The sequence below is a fragment of the Miniopterus natalensis genome, chromosome 10, assembly GCF_054644295.1.
Source record: "Miniopterus natalensis isolate mMinNat1 chromosome 10, mMinNat1.hap1, whole genome shotgun sequence".
NCBI classification, from domain to species: Eukaryota; Metazoa; Chordata; class Mammalia; order Chiroptera; family Miniopteridae; genus Miniopterus; species Miniopterus natalensis.
Genome location: NC_142090.1, coordinates 4,160,132 through 4,173,105, shown reverse-complemented (window position 1 = coordinate 4,173,105; position 12,974 = coordinate 4,160,132). Strand labels below are relative to the sequence as shown.

The 12,974-nt window shown below is 47.1% G+C and overlaps 3 non-coding genes across 3 annotated transcripts; all 3 read right to left on the bottom strand.

The window, feature by feature from the left end:
• Positions 1-2,975: 2,975 nt before the first annotated feature.
• Positions 2,976-3,047, bottom strand: TRNAC-GCA (transfer RNA cysteine (anticodon GCA)). Its single transcript has one exon. It is a non-coding gene; the product is annotated as a tRNA-Cys (tRNA).
• Positions 3,048-4,725: 1,678 nt separating this feature from the next.
• TRNAC-GCA (transfer RNA cysteine (anticodon GCA)) lies at positions 4,726-4,797 on the bottom strand. Its single transcript has one exon. It is a non-coding gene; the product is annotated as a tRNA-Cys (tRNA).
• A 1,184-nt stretch (positions 4,798-5,981) lies between these two features.
• Positions 5,982-6,053, bottom strand: TRNAC-GCA (transfer RNA cysteine (anticodon GCA)). Its single transcript has one exon. It is a non-coding gene; the product is annotated as a tRNA-Cys (tRNA).
• Positions 6,054-12,974: the final 6,921 nt, after the last annotated feature.

The window sequence follows — 12,974 nt, the reverse complement described above, 5'->3', positions numbered from 1 at the left end:
TGCTACCCGGAGTTTCCAGCCCAGACCTCATTTCAAACCTGCTGGACATGAATCGCAATCCTCCCAAACCTGTATTTCAACAACCGAATCAAGCTAATGTCCGTAACAAAGTGCATAAATCACAGAAGTATGAGAACCATCCTGCTGGGGCACCTGCGTGCCAAGCTGCGCCTGCAGCGCGCACGGTGAGGCCTACCTGAACACAGTATGCATTTTTTTGTTTGGCAATTAAAAAGTGCATTTCTATGAATCCAAATACCACCCTGGCAGAATGGACATCTAGGGAAAAAAAGGGAAAAACCTGAATTTTCTTGGAAATTAATTTTTATAATATTTTAAAATTAAAACTGTAGGTAGTAAAATGTCACAGCTTGGCCTCATGCAAGAACAGTAATTTTACAGCTCTGTCAACTGCTGGATCCCTCCTGGCTGTTAAACAGGCACACTACTAAATAAGATACTTACTTTCTTTTATTTGTTCTCACCTGAGGATATTTTTTCCGTTGACTGTAGAGAGTGGAAGGGAGGGGCAGGGGGGAGATAAATCCATGTGGGGACAGGGTGGGGAACCTGCAACCCAGGTATGTGCCCTGGACTGGAAATCGAACCCGTGACCCTTCCATGCCCAGGTGGACAATAAGATACTTCCAACTGAGCTTCATGGGCCAGTATAATATGGTAACATTGCCACAATGTATTCAATGGTCCTTCCTCTGATAGGAACTTACTAAGGTCAAGACTTGACTCCCTGTTTAATTCTTGGTCTTGAAAAATTTCACTGAAGCAGTTTCACAGACTGAAGTTTTGTGCACTGTTTCAAGATGATACATATTTTCGGAAGTAGATTTAAGATTGCTGTACTCATATTTTAAATTCACAATTTCTAATATTTTTGTCTGTCCTTGCCGCTACCCACAATCACGAGAGAAAGATTTGTCCTTAAAGTTGGGACCTAGAAATGTAACAATGGAGCAATTCTGTTCATTTTCAAGTTAAGACAAGAGTTGAAGTTCCCACCTGCATCTTAGCTTTCCTTGGAGGCATAGCAATTGTAGTATCTTCCCTGGAGTAGAAGCAAAGGGAAGTCTTTTCAGCAGGAATCTTGAAGACACCTCAATTTATTCAGCAGGTTCCTACAAACCACTCTCTAGGCAAGCGACTATTGGTTGTTAATAAGTCTTACTATGTAATATTCTCTGGAAAATACAAAATTAAGGTCTTCTTTGTTCTATAAACCTTTGAAGGAATAATCGCTGCTGTTCCATCTTGTTTAAATATTTTGTATGTGTACTTGACATGGTAATTTCAAAATCTATTGCGTATCATATAATTTGTGACGGGCAGAAGCGGTTGACAGTGTTTCTGCTTGCAGCCAGTCGTTTTCTATACCATCTTGTAAAGCTATAACTTTCTGAATATAAAACTAAAAGGTGTAAACAAATTATAGTATGCTTCTGCTCACAGCCTTATATGTTCCACAGTCAATGATCATTTCAGGCATTTCTCGTCACTGATTGTACATTCCATCAACATTACTTAAAGTCAGCTTCACTATGGGTGCGGCACCCAGGAATCTTCCAGCAGGTGAGGAAAATGGAAACAGTGGAATGAATCGTTATTCCTCTATGTTGTCAAACCTAAAAAATGAAGGTTGAGTGTTCGTGCCCAAATGTCACATATACCATATACTGTGGCAGCATATTTAATAATCCCATTAATCTTTTTGTACGTAGTAAAATATAAATCAGAAAAAAGTTCTTAAGAGTTTTTCTCAAGGAAACCAGTATTCAGAATTCATAGCTTGGATAAATCTCAAAAATCCTTTCTCTTCAACTGCTGAACATGGTTATCGGTCTAAGGCAATTGTTTCTACAAGCTAAAATACGTTGGCCTTAAAAAAAATTAGCCTTCAAAGATCCCGAACAATGAACTTAAAGGTGAAATGTCGAAAGCTTTGCACGTGAAATAAAAATGAGGCAATACCTACTGCCAACACCTTTATTCAACATTACACTTGAGGTCCTAGTCAGTGTAATAAGGTAAGAAAATAAAATGTATAAGGGTTGGATAAAGGAAATAAAATGTTTACATTTTTTAGACAATATGATCATATACATACAAAATCTAAAAGAATCAATAAATTATTAGAATTAATGAGTGTTTAGCAAAGACTACTGGCCCTGCATTCCCTTACTGCCTTTAGCTTGGTAAAACCACAACCTTTAAAATGATACCCTAGAAATTTCTGAGTGCAAATTTTGAAAGTCTAAGTTAATAACTATCTTTATCTTCCTCAAAATTACATAAATGCTTTCACTCTTATGACCCCATTCCTGATATGCTATTGTTAACCAGTATTTCAGTTCTTTTAAAAAAAGTAAATTAGATGTTAATATTGTGTTATAGGTCAATGATTTTTAAATTTACTTATCTTACAATTTCCTTGTTCAACTTTCCTCCTTGTATCTCAGACCTCCCATGTGGGATTATTTTTCTTTAAAGTATATATTTAAATTTAAACTTTTCTTTAGTGAGAGTTTGTTGGTGGTAAATTCTCAGCTTGTGTCTGTTCTTAAAGAACAGTTTAGCTGGGAATAGAATTCAGAGCTGACTGTTGTTTTCTCTCAGCATATGTGTCCATTGCACCATCTTCTGACTTTCTTTGCAACTATTGAGAAGTCGACCAGTAGTCCAACTGTTGTTCCTTTGTCCACATTCCACCCTGGTCACCTGCAAAGGTCAGAGTCCTCAACCTCAGGCAAGAGATCAAGTTCACATTGGAGAGCATGGGGACAGGTGAGGGAGAGCGGGCGGATCGGAGGAGTGGGACAAACACGTCACCTGAGCAGAGCTGCCCTGCTCTGGGCAGGAAGGGCGTCCTCAGCTTCTTCCCCCTTTGCAGGAAGACTCAGATCATATCCAGAAAGAGGAGGGGACACTGGAACCCCTTCATGACCTTTAGTGACTAAAATGGTAGGGGGCACCCGGATTTGAACCGGGGACCTCTTGATCTGCAGTCAAATGCTCTACCCCTGAGCTATACCCCCTTGCCACACCAGGGAGGCCCAATGGACACCCTTTCTCTGTGCAGCCACACCCAGAGCTTCTGCCCCAGATGCCCCTTCCGCATGGCCTGGCTTAGCTGTCAGACCTGCTTTACTTCTAACTCATCTGCCCACATCAGAAGCAGCAAGAGGTTCCCTCCTCCCACAGCCCCACAACCTCCCCACCTTCAGTGCCTGGAGGAGGGCAGGCCTCTGGGGAGCATCCCCTCACAGTCGGAAAGATCCACACTCACATCTAGATGGTGGGTTTTGTGCTGAGCATCTGAAAACACTCAGGACGCCCCATGGCCTGAGCAAGCATGGAGCACCGCACAGAGAGCACACACATGACTGGCTACCGATCAGAGCCCTGCACTGTGCCACACGTGAGGACGCAGGCTGACCTCTCCCGTGCCCCGAATCTCTGTATCGTCAACCCTTTAGCTGCTGGGAGAGATGGAGAAATGTGTGAAGAAACGATGGTCTCCAGGCTCCAAGTCCACCTCTCTGTGCTCTGCTCTGTGATGCTGGCCTGTGCCTCGGTAAACCGGGCTCCTCCTTGGCCGGGTGGCTTCCCGGCTGGTCCTGACAATAGGGCTCCAGAAGGAGGTGGAGGGTTGGAGCAGGAAGAAGCACTTGGTCCTGCCTGCCTGCGCCGGGTTCCTGTCACTGTCACCTGGCAGCAACAGCCCATCCAGTAGCAACCGTGATTGCCGCGTGCAGTTTGGTGCTCACAGGCCCAGCTTCGTCGTGACTCTCCAGGGACAGCAGCTTAGGGATCTGAGTCCCTGAGCCCCAGAGACACTCCCCGAGCCTGTAAGATTTAACAAGTTCTCCTCTCCTGTCTGTCCCCAGCCCTGGAGTGGTGGCTGCTTCTACAGAAGCCACCTCTATGGCACTGAGTCTTCCCTTTCTACCCTCTCACTTATAATTCCTGGTTGTTGTGGGTTGAATTGTGTCCCCCAGATGACATGTTGAATTCCTAGCCCCCAGTGTGCAGAATGTGTCCTCATTTGGAGAGGGTCGTCAAAGACGGAATTAGTTAAGATGAGACCACCACGGAGCAGTGCGGGCCCTTAATCCAATGTGAATGGTGTCATAAGAAGAGAAGAGACACACAGAAAGAAGACAGCCATGTGAGCACAGAGGCAGAGACTGGACTGATGCAGCGACAAGCCAAGGAGGGCCAAGGACTCCCCACAAGCACCGGCAGGTGAAAGAGCCAAGGAAGGACCCCTAGAGCCTTCGGAGAGAGCCTAGGCCTCTGACACCTTGATTTCAGACTCTGGTGTCTAGAACTCGGAGAAAATGAATTTCTGCTGTTTATGTCACCCATTTGTGGTGCTTTGTTACAGAAGCTACAGGAAATTGATATACTGGTTAGCAGTTATTTATATTAAAATTCGGTTAAAATAACTGGCTTAGTTTTTGTCTCTGGACTGGCCTCTGAATGATACTGAAATTGGTTCCAGGGAACACACACAGAGAGGGCCCTGGGGATGGATTTGGTCTTGGTCCTCAAGGTCCTGCCCGGCGCCTGACTGGATCCTGAATAAGAAGGGATGGCCACAGATGTGCCATGTCATAGGCTCGGGCCAGCCTCCTCCTGTAGGAGACTAGAGAATGTCCGGCATAGAACTGATTTTGTCAGTTTAGCTCAAACAGGAAAAGAGACTCTGGAAGGGGGCACCCGGATTTGAACCGGGGACCTCTTGATCTGCAGTCAAATGCTCTACCCCTGAGCTATACCCCCTCTTCCAAATGGTACATAGTTAATAAAGTTCTTTACACCTCCACTCATACGTGAGTTGTTGACTCAGACTCGGCAGAGAGCTGCTAGTCCTGCTCAACTGTACCTGCACCTCTTACGCCATAACCATTCTCATTTTCCAAAAAGGCCCCATCCCTGCTTGGCACCAGCTCGGAAAGTCACTGGTTTCCATTGGAGGCAACAACGTCTGTGCCCGGCTTGGTACACCAGGCAGGAGATGCAGCCCAGAGGCCAGCTGATGCCTCATGAGCAAGGACGGCCTGTTCTTCACCCGCTGTTCCGTTGAGATTACTTTCAAGTGACCCACAGCGCAGGACCAAGAGACCTCCCTGCCTCCCCTCCGAATCCCGCACCTTTGACGGCATCTGCACTCCAGTTGTTATTTCAGCTTTTTGTCTCGTGTATCCTCCCCTCACTGCTCACGCCCCCCCCCGTCTTTTCTTTAGCCATCCCCTCCCGTCCATGATGATATACATTTTCTAAACTTTTTGTTCCTGTGAGACAATGAATTTCTGTCGTTTAAGTCACCGATGCTGTGGCACTTGGTTATAGAAGCTATAAAGAACTTACATACTGGTTAACAATCGTTTATATTAAATTCTGTTAAAAGAACGGGCTCTGTTTTTAATTTAATTTATTGGGGGTGACATTGGTTAATAAAATTATATAGGTTTCAGGGATACAATTCTGTAATATATCATCTGTGTATCCTTTTGTGTGATCACCACCTTAAGTCAAGTCTCCTTCCATCACCATTTATACCCCTTCCCCTCTCCTACCTCCCCCCACCTCCTTTCCCTTTGGTAATCACCATACTGTTTGTGTCTATGAGGGGTTTTGTGTGTGGGCGTGTTTTCCTGTTTCTTAATCTCTTCGCCTTTCCCACCCGTAACTGGCTCAGTTTTTGTCCCTGGCCTGGCCCCTGAATGATAGTGAAATTGGCCCCAGGAAACAGACCCTTAAAGAGGGCACTGGGGATGGACATGGTCTTGTCCTTGGTTTTCAAGGCCATGCCCAGCACCTGACTGGATCCTGAATAAGGAGGGATGGCCACAGATGCGCCGTTTCGTAGGCTCTGGCCAGCCTCCTCCTGTAAGGCGACTGGAGTACAGTTTCCATAGAACTGATTTTGTCTGTTTAGCTCAAACAGGAAAAGAGATTCTCGAAGGGGGCACCCGGATTTGAACCGGGGACCTCTTGATCTGCAGTCAAATGCTCTACCCCTGAGCTATACCCCCTCTTATTAGGAATGGTGCGTAACTAATAAAGTTCTTTACACTTCCACTCACACACAGGCTGATGGCCCTGACTCAGCCTCCAGCGGCTGGTCCTGCTGGACTGGGCAGGCCCCGCTCACACCGTAACTGCTGTTCTTTTCCAAAACGGCCCGACCCGTCGTTGGATCCCGCTTGGAAGGTCACGAAAGGTTCTGTTACCCAGCCTGAGGGGGTGGCCGAGGGGGATGCTCCATTTAAGAGCCAGGCGTGGCTGTCGCAAGGCAGCTTTGTTTCCTTTCAGCAAGTCAAGGAGACCCAGGATTCACACCCAAAGCTCTGCCTCCTGGAGGTATCTGTCAATTCCAAGTTGCTTTCTTCTTGGCAGTTGGCTACTTTCATATGGTTGACTTCTGCTCAGCTCATCCTGTTTACTGCTGCATCTGCAAAACACTATACTAGATTTTAACATTTAGCAACAAATAATATTTAGAAGCGCCCGGCTCCATCCGAGGCAGCACAGTCTGTATCAGGCAGAAGGTGAAGCCCAGAGGCAAGCGGGTCTTCCCTGAGCAAGGACCCGACTGCTCATTGCCTGCTTTTCAGTTGAAATCACTTTTTTTTTTTTCCCTCTAATATGTTTTTATTGATTTCAGAGAGAGGAAGGGAGAGGGAGAGGAGATGGAAACATCAATGGTGAGAGTCATTGTCAGCGGCCTCTTCCTGCTGAGGGTTGACCCCAAAACCTGGGCCTGTGCCCTGACTGGGAACCGAACCGTGACCTCCTGGTTCATAGGTCGATGCTCAGCCGCTGAGCCACGTCCGCCAGGCAGAAATCCCTTGCAGATGACCCACAGTGCGGGACCAAGGTGACCGTCTCTCCCACCTCCCCTCCACATTCTGCACCCGTTTAAGGCACCCGAGCTTCAGTTTTCCGTTCAGCTTTCTGTCTCCTGTATCCCGCCCTCACTGCTCACTTCCCCTTCCTGTCCTTTCTTCAGCCATCCCCTCGCATCCCCGATGATACAAACCTTCTAAATTTTTTCTTCAGATTTCTCTCTCATCACCAAATTGCTGTCATTCTTGCGCTTTCCCCGCAAGAGGCCCAGAGGCTTGGTTGGCTCCAAGGGAGGTGTGTCAGGATTGGTTCACAGAAGGCCTCTGAATTAGATAACAAAATACCCCAGAATCTAGCAGCTTCGAATGATAAATCTTTATTATATCTTGCAGTTTCAGAGGTTCAGGAATCTGGGGTGGCTTTGCTGCATGGTTCTGGTTCAGCGTCTCTCATGAGGTTGCAGATAAGATGTCAGCTGGGGTCCTGGCTGGTGTGGCTCAGTCGGCTGAGTGTTATCCCACGCACTAAAAACCCGCTGGTTCGATTGCCCTGATCCATTCCTGGTCAGGGCACATACTCAGGTTGCAGATTCAATCCCCCTCTCAGGGCACATATGGGAGACAACCAGTCGATGTTTCTCTTTCACATCGATGTTTCTCTCTCTCTCTCAAATCAATAAAAACATATTTAAAAAAAAAGATGTCATCTGGGGCTGCTCCCCTGAAGGTTTGACTGGGGCTGGAGGAACTGACTCAGTTCCTCACTGGCTGTGGCGGGAGGCTTCAGTCCCTTGTCACACGAGCCTCTTCACAGGGCTGCTTGATGTATCCTCTTGACGAGGCAACAGGCCTCCCCCAGAGCTAATCTCATTTAAAAACACTCTCACGGCCCAGCTGAAGTGGCTCAGCGGCTGAGCATCGACCTAGGATCCAGGAGACTGTGGTTCAATTCCCGGTCAGGGCACATGCCCCGGATGTGAGCTCAATCCCCAGCCGGGGGCGTGCAGGAGGCAGCCGATCAATGACTCTCATCATTGATGTTTCTCTCTCTCTCCCCCTCTCCCTTTCTCTCTCTGAAATCCATAAAAACATATTTAAAAAACAAACCAAAAAAACCATGGCACCGTCACTGCCACACCCAGAGTAGTGTTGGGCCAAATACCTGAGCTTCACGTGGCCCAGTCAAGTTAACACGTAAAACCAGCCATCACACGCAGGAAGCACGTGTTGAGTTTGGTAAGAACTCGCCACCGCGTTCCGGTGGCTGTGCCATTTTCCATTCTGACCGCTACACATGAGTGACCATCTCTCCTGCACCTTCACCAGCCTCTGACGTGACCACCTTTTGTATTTCGGTCCTGCGGGCAGGTGTGTGGTGACATCTCCTTGAGCTTTCAGTTTGCGCTTCCCCAAGGGCAGCGATGTCGACACTCCTTCAAGTGCTGATTTGCATCCATTCTTCGTCTGTTGGTGTCTCTGGCCCATTTTCTAACTGGACTTTTTGTTGAATTTTGATCCATCTTTATATATTCTAAGTACAAATCCCCCTTTTTAATCCTTTCAGGTTCATATCTCAGGATCTGTACACAAATCCTCGGTATTGTTCTGTGCATGTCTGTAAAACCAAAAGGCTGCATGAGTGGTCCTGCGTCTTCAGTTCTGCGGCTGACCTCATCGCGCTGAGAGCTCTGTGTCGCTCTTGCGTCTGGTACATTGGACTTGTGGGACTCAGGAGGTAATAAGAAAAGCAGTCTCAGCTCTGCCTCTCATTGCTGTTCCTTTAAACCTTCTTGGTGAAAAATATTTCTCTTGTCCAAGTGACTTTAATGATCAGTCTTAGGTAACGGGAAGCCCCGTGGCTGCCGTCTGAATTCAGGAATCAAAATGTCCAGTCCCACGTAATAATCAATACCCTGAAATTGATTCCAACGTCTGTCCTTCCCTAGAAGCGAGAGAGGGGGGACGTGGTCCGTCTCTCCCCCCACCTGGCATTCACTCCCAGAGAGGGAAGGAAGGAGGAGAGGCAAGGATGAGTACTGTAGACGGAGGGATTTGCTTTCTCTGGACTGGCAAATGCCTGAAATTACTCCCGGGGCCTTTCCTCGGGACTTGTCTCCTGGCTTTCCAAGATCTGTGTCGCAGCCTCTCTCTGTTTGGGTCCAGGACCCATCCTCTTGTGCAGAGTCCGACGTTGCTCCAACACGGTCCTCTCCTGCGTGGCCCGGGAAACCCTCGTGTGCCTACCGCTCTGGTAGGACCTGCTGATCCCAAAGAGCAGCCTGGCCCCCTCCACCTGCAGGGCCGGACACGCCTCACTGCAGACCCCAACTCCAGCCCGTGACCAAGCCCTCCGGGGGGCTCCGTGAAGCCCCTTCCCTCTGCTCAAGGTGCGGGGGGGGCACCCCGGCTCTCCCTCCCCAGAAGAGTGGTCCTCACAACCGTCCATCCAGAAGAGTGTTTCTCAGCAACGCTCTCATCTCCGACACGCTGACCCTCTTTTCCCCGGTGGTGGGTGAGCAATCTGGCCACGGGACCCCACTGAGATCCCCGCGGGGCCCTCTGTCTCGCTCCTGCCTTTGGTGCCTGCACTGATCTTATCTTGGACTCTCAGCTGAAACTGCCTTTAACTGCTTTATTTGATTACATCACGGGCGTGCACGAGTTTTATTGATCTCTTCCACTATTAATGGACATACTAGGAATGTTTTCTGTTTTTTGCAAGTGATGCTGCAAAACATCTTTATACATATCTCCTGATGCTAGAGTTTCTCAAGGAGATATACCCTGAAATGAAATTCCTGAATTGTATGCACACTTTTAATTTTACTATTATAGCTCCACGTAATTTTTATATTTACTTTACAATTTTTATTGCCAATATTTTCTCCATGGGGAGTGTACCAGTTATACTCCCATTGTGAGCAAATAAAAATACCATTTCCTCTCACCAGCTCTTGATCTATTTAAATCTCAATTTATCCTAAGTTTGGGGAGGGGAGTGAAAATGAATTGCTTTAATTAATTTTCATTTCCTTGATTTCTAGCAAAATCAAGCATCTTTTCATATGTATATTTGTTATAAAAATAACTTCTCCTATGAATTGCTCAACCTGTCTGCCCATTTTTCCGTTGGGTTAACTCTTTTTTCCTGTATAGGAGCTCTTATTTTTTAAATAATTAAAAAAATTTTTAATTGAAGTAAAAAACACATAACAAAATTTATCATTTTAGCCATTTTAAAAAATATATCTTTATTGATTTCAGAGAGGGGAGGAGAGATAGAAACATCAATGATGAGAGTCATTGATCAGCTGCCTCCTGCACGCCCCCTGCTGGGGATGGAGCCCGCAACCCGGGCATGTGCCCTGACCGGGAATCGAACCTCGATCCCTTGGATCCTAGGTAGATGCTCAAACCCTGAACCACACCAGCCGGGCCATCTTAGCCATTTCTAAGTGGACAGTTCAGCAGTGGGAGCACAGGCACATGACTGTGCAACAGATCTCCAGAACTCTTTCATCTTGCTCAGATCCGGGTGCGAATCCATTCTCCATCATAGATGTTGCAAAATTCAGAGTCTCTTGTTTAAGAAATTTTTTTGTCATATAAAAATTTAAATTTTGACATAATTGAATTTATCTTTTTTAGTTTGTGATTTGGGGGCTGTGTTAAAAAAAATCCTTCCCTGGCTCATACATATATGTATTATTGATTGGATGTTTGTGTTACCCCCAAATCAATATGCTGAGGTGGGCCCTTTGGAAGGTGATGAGGGGATAGGGTGGACCCCTTATGAATGCAATTAGTGTCCTTATAAAATAGGCCCAAAAGAGCTCTCCTGTTGCTTTGGCCATGTGAGGTCACAGCAAGAAGACATCTTTCTATGAACAGGGAAGCAGGTTCTCACCACACACAGAATGTGCCACTACCTTGATCTTGGACTTTCCAACCTCCAGACTGTAAGAAATAAATGTCTGTTGTTCTAAGACACCCAGTCTACTATTCTGCTTTTTGTAAAAGGAATAAAATACTCTCTCTCATCATTGATGTTTATCTCTCTCTCTCTCCCTCTCCCTTCCTCTCTCTGAAATCAATAAAGATATATTTAAATAAATAAATAAAATAAAACTGTGGTAAAATACACATAACATTTGGAAGAGTACAGTTCAGTGGTATTAAGTAATTCATAATGTTGCGTAACCATTACCACCATCAATCTCCAGAGATTTCTCACCTTCCCAAACTGAAACTCTGCTCCCATTAATCAATAACTCCCCACCCTCCCACCTCCAGCCCCTGGTACCCATGATTCTTTCCATCTCTATGATTCTGACTGCCTCCTATAAGCCTTTTTACACTTGTTCCGTCAGTGGGACTTTTATTGCACCTTTTATGGCAAGCTGCCTCAGATCCTGTTTTTGAAGAAAGCTTGGTGTAAACAAATAAAATCAGGATGGTAATAATCAGGCACCAGAGAAACACAGAGAAAGCCTAGGACGGACTTCCCCTACCCCTCCATCAAGCGAGTATGGCCAAGGAGGAAAAATGAAACGCATGAGGAATATCATGAGACACTTAGGTCTCTAGCGTGTGTTGGAAATTTAGATCCCACGAGGCTGGGCCTGTGGGGTAGCAAGGAGCTATACTTCCACTGGAGTAAAAAAGTCAAATCACACAGGGGCACCTGGATTTGAACCCAGGACCTCTTGACTGGCAGTCAAATGCCCTACCCCTGAGCTATACCCCCAGGCTCTGTCCTGCCTGAATCAGATACCTTCATAACTGCAGTCTTTCCCGAGCTCTGCTCGCACCCCTGTGGGCTCCCTGGGGAGCTGTGTGCGCTGATGCCCTGGGCACCCACCTCCACGCCTGCCAGGAGTTGCTCCCTTCCCTCAGGGGCTGTGCCCGTGTTCACCTCAGCACTGTCTCCTCACCCCCTCCCTTACTATGATTATTATTACGATTATTACTGGGTACAGGAGGAATTCTACCCATTCTCTTAATATCTGAGGGTGGTTTTTTTTTTCATTCCCTTTTTCTCCATCTCCCACTGTTTTGGTTTCCTCCCCCAGGAGCCAAGGCCTGGGGACCTATCCAAGGCTCTCAGCAGCGTGGCTCACCCTAGGGCAGGCACCTGGCCAAGAAAACCACAGCCCCAACTTTTTGGAGGAAGAAGACTGGGCAGGACTAAACCCAGATGTCAGCATCACTAGAGGGCCTGGGCCTGGGCACTGAGCCTCCTTGCTCCGGATCTCAGAGAGCCCCTGCTTTGCGCCAGTACATTTTCTAACAAGGAGCCGTCGTTTCCTTTGTTTGAACCTCTCTTGGTCATGCTGCTCCGTAGTATTGGGAAAGATTTTCCACTATTTCATTTAGAATATTCTGAAGTGAGATTGACCTACCCCGATAGAGGGGGCAGTTCTTTGGTCCAAGGCATCCGAGGGGCTGTGTCCCCGCTAGAACTTCCATACGAGCCCTCGAGGTTCTTTTGTGGGAGAATGTAAGTTTGTCAAGCTTCCGAGAATCTGCGAGGCGCGGTATGTGGCAGTCTGTCTTTCCTAAAAGAAAAACAACGGAGTTAAGGGTGTTGTTGGCCAGTGGATGATTTTTTCCAGGATTATAAACTGTTCGATGAACATGAACGTACATCTCGGCCCAGTCTCAGACTACGTCCCTAGGATGGATTCCTAGGATGGTGCCAAGGCCACTGCATCTCAACTGTGGCTCAGGGCCGCAATTCTCAGCCGTAACTCGGTCCCTTCACTCTGCCCCTCCTTGGAGCGTTAACCATTGGCTTCAGAAAAGCATCCAAAAACCCTGAACTGGCAGGCCCATCAAGGTATGGAGCTTGGCTCCCAACTCGCCGCCCCAGACCCTGAATCTGCAGATGCAACGGTGGGATCTGACCCGGCTCTCGCCACCTCCCTAACCAGACTCCCCAAGGCCCCCCAGAAGCCAGGACGCCCTCCGGGTTACCTGGGAAACCGCATGAGCTGTCAGAAGGTTGCTTAGTGAGGCTGCGACCAGGGCAAATGGAATCTAATGCTCGTGAGGGCGTTTTCTCAGGCCAGGGAGACTTTCTATGAATGATTCCTGCTCCAAAGTGCT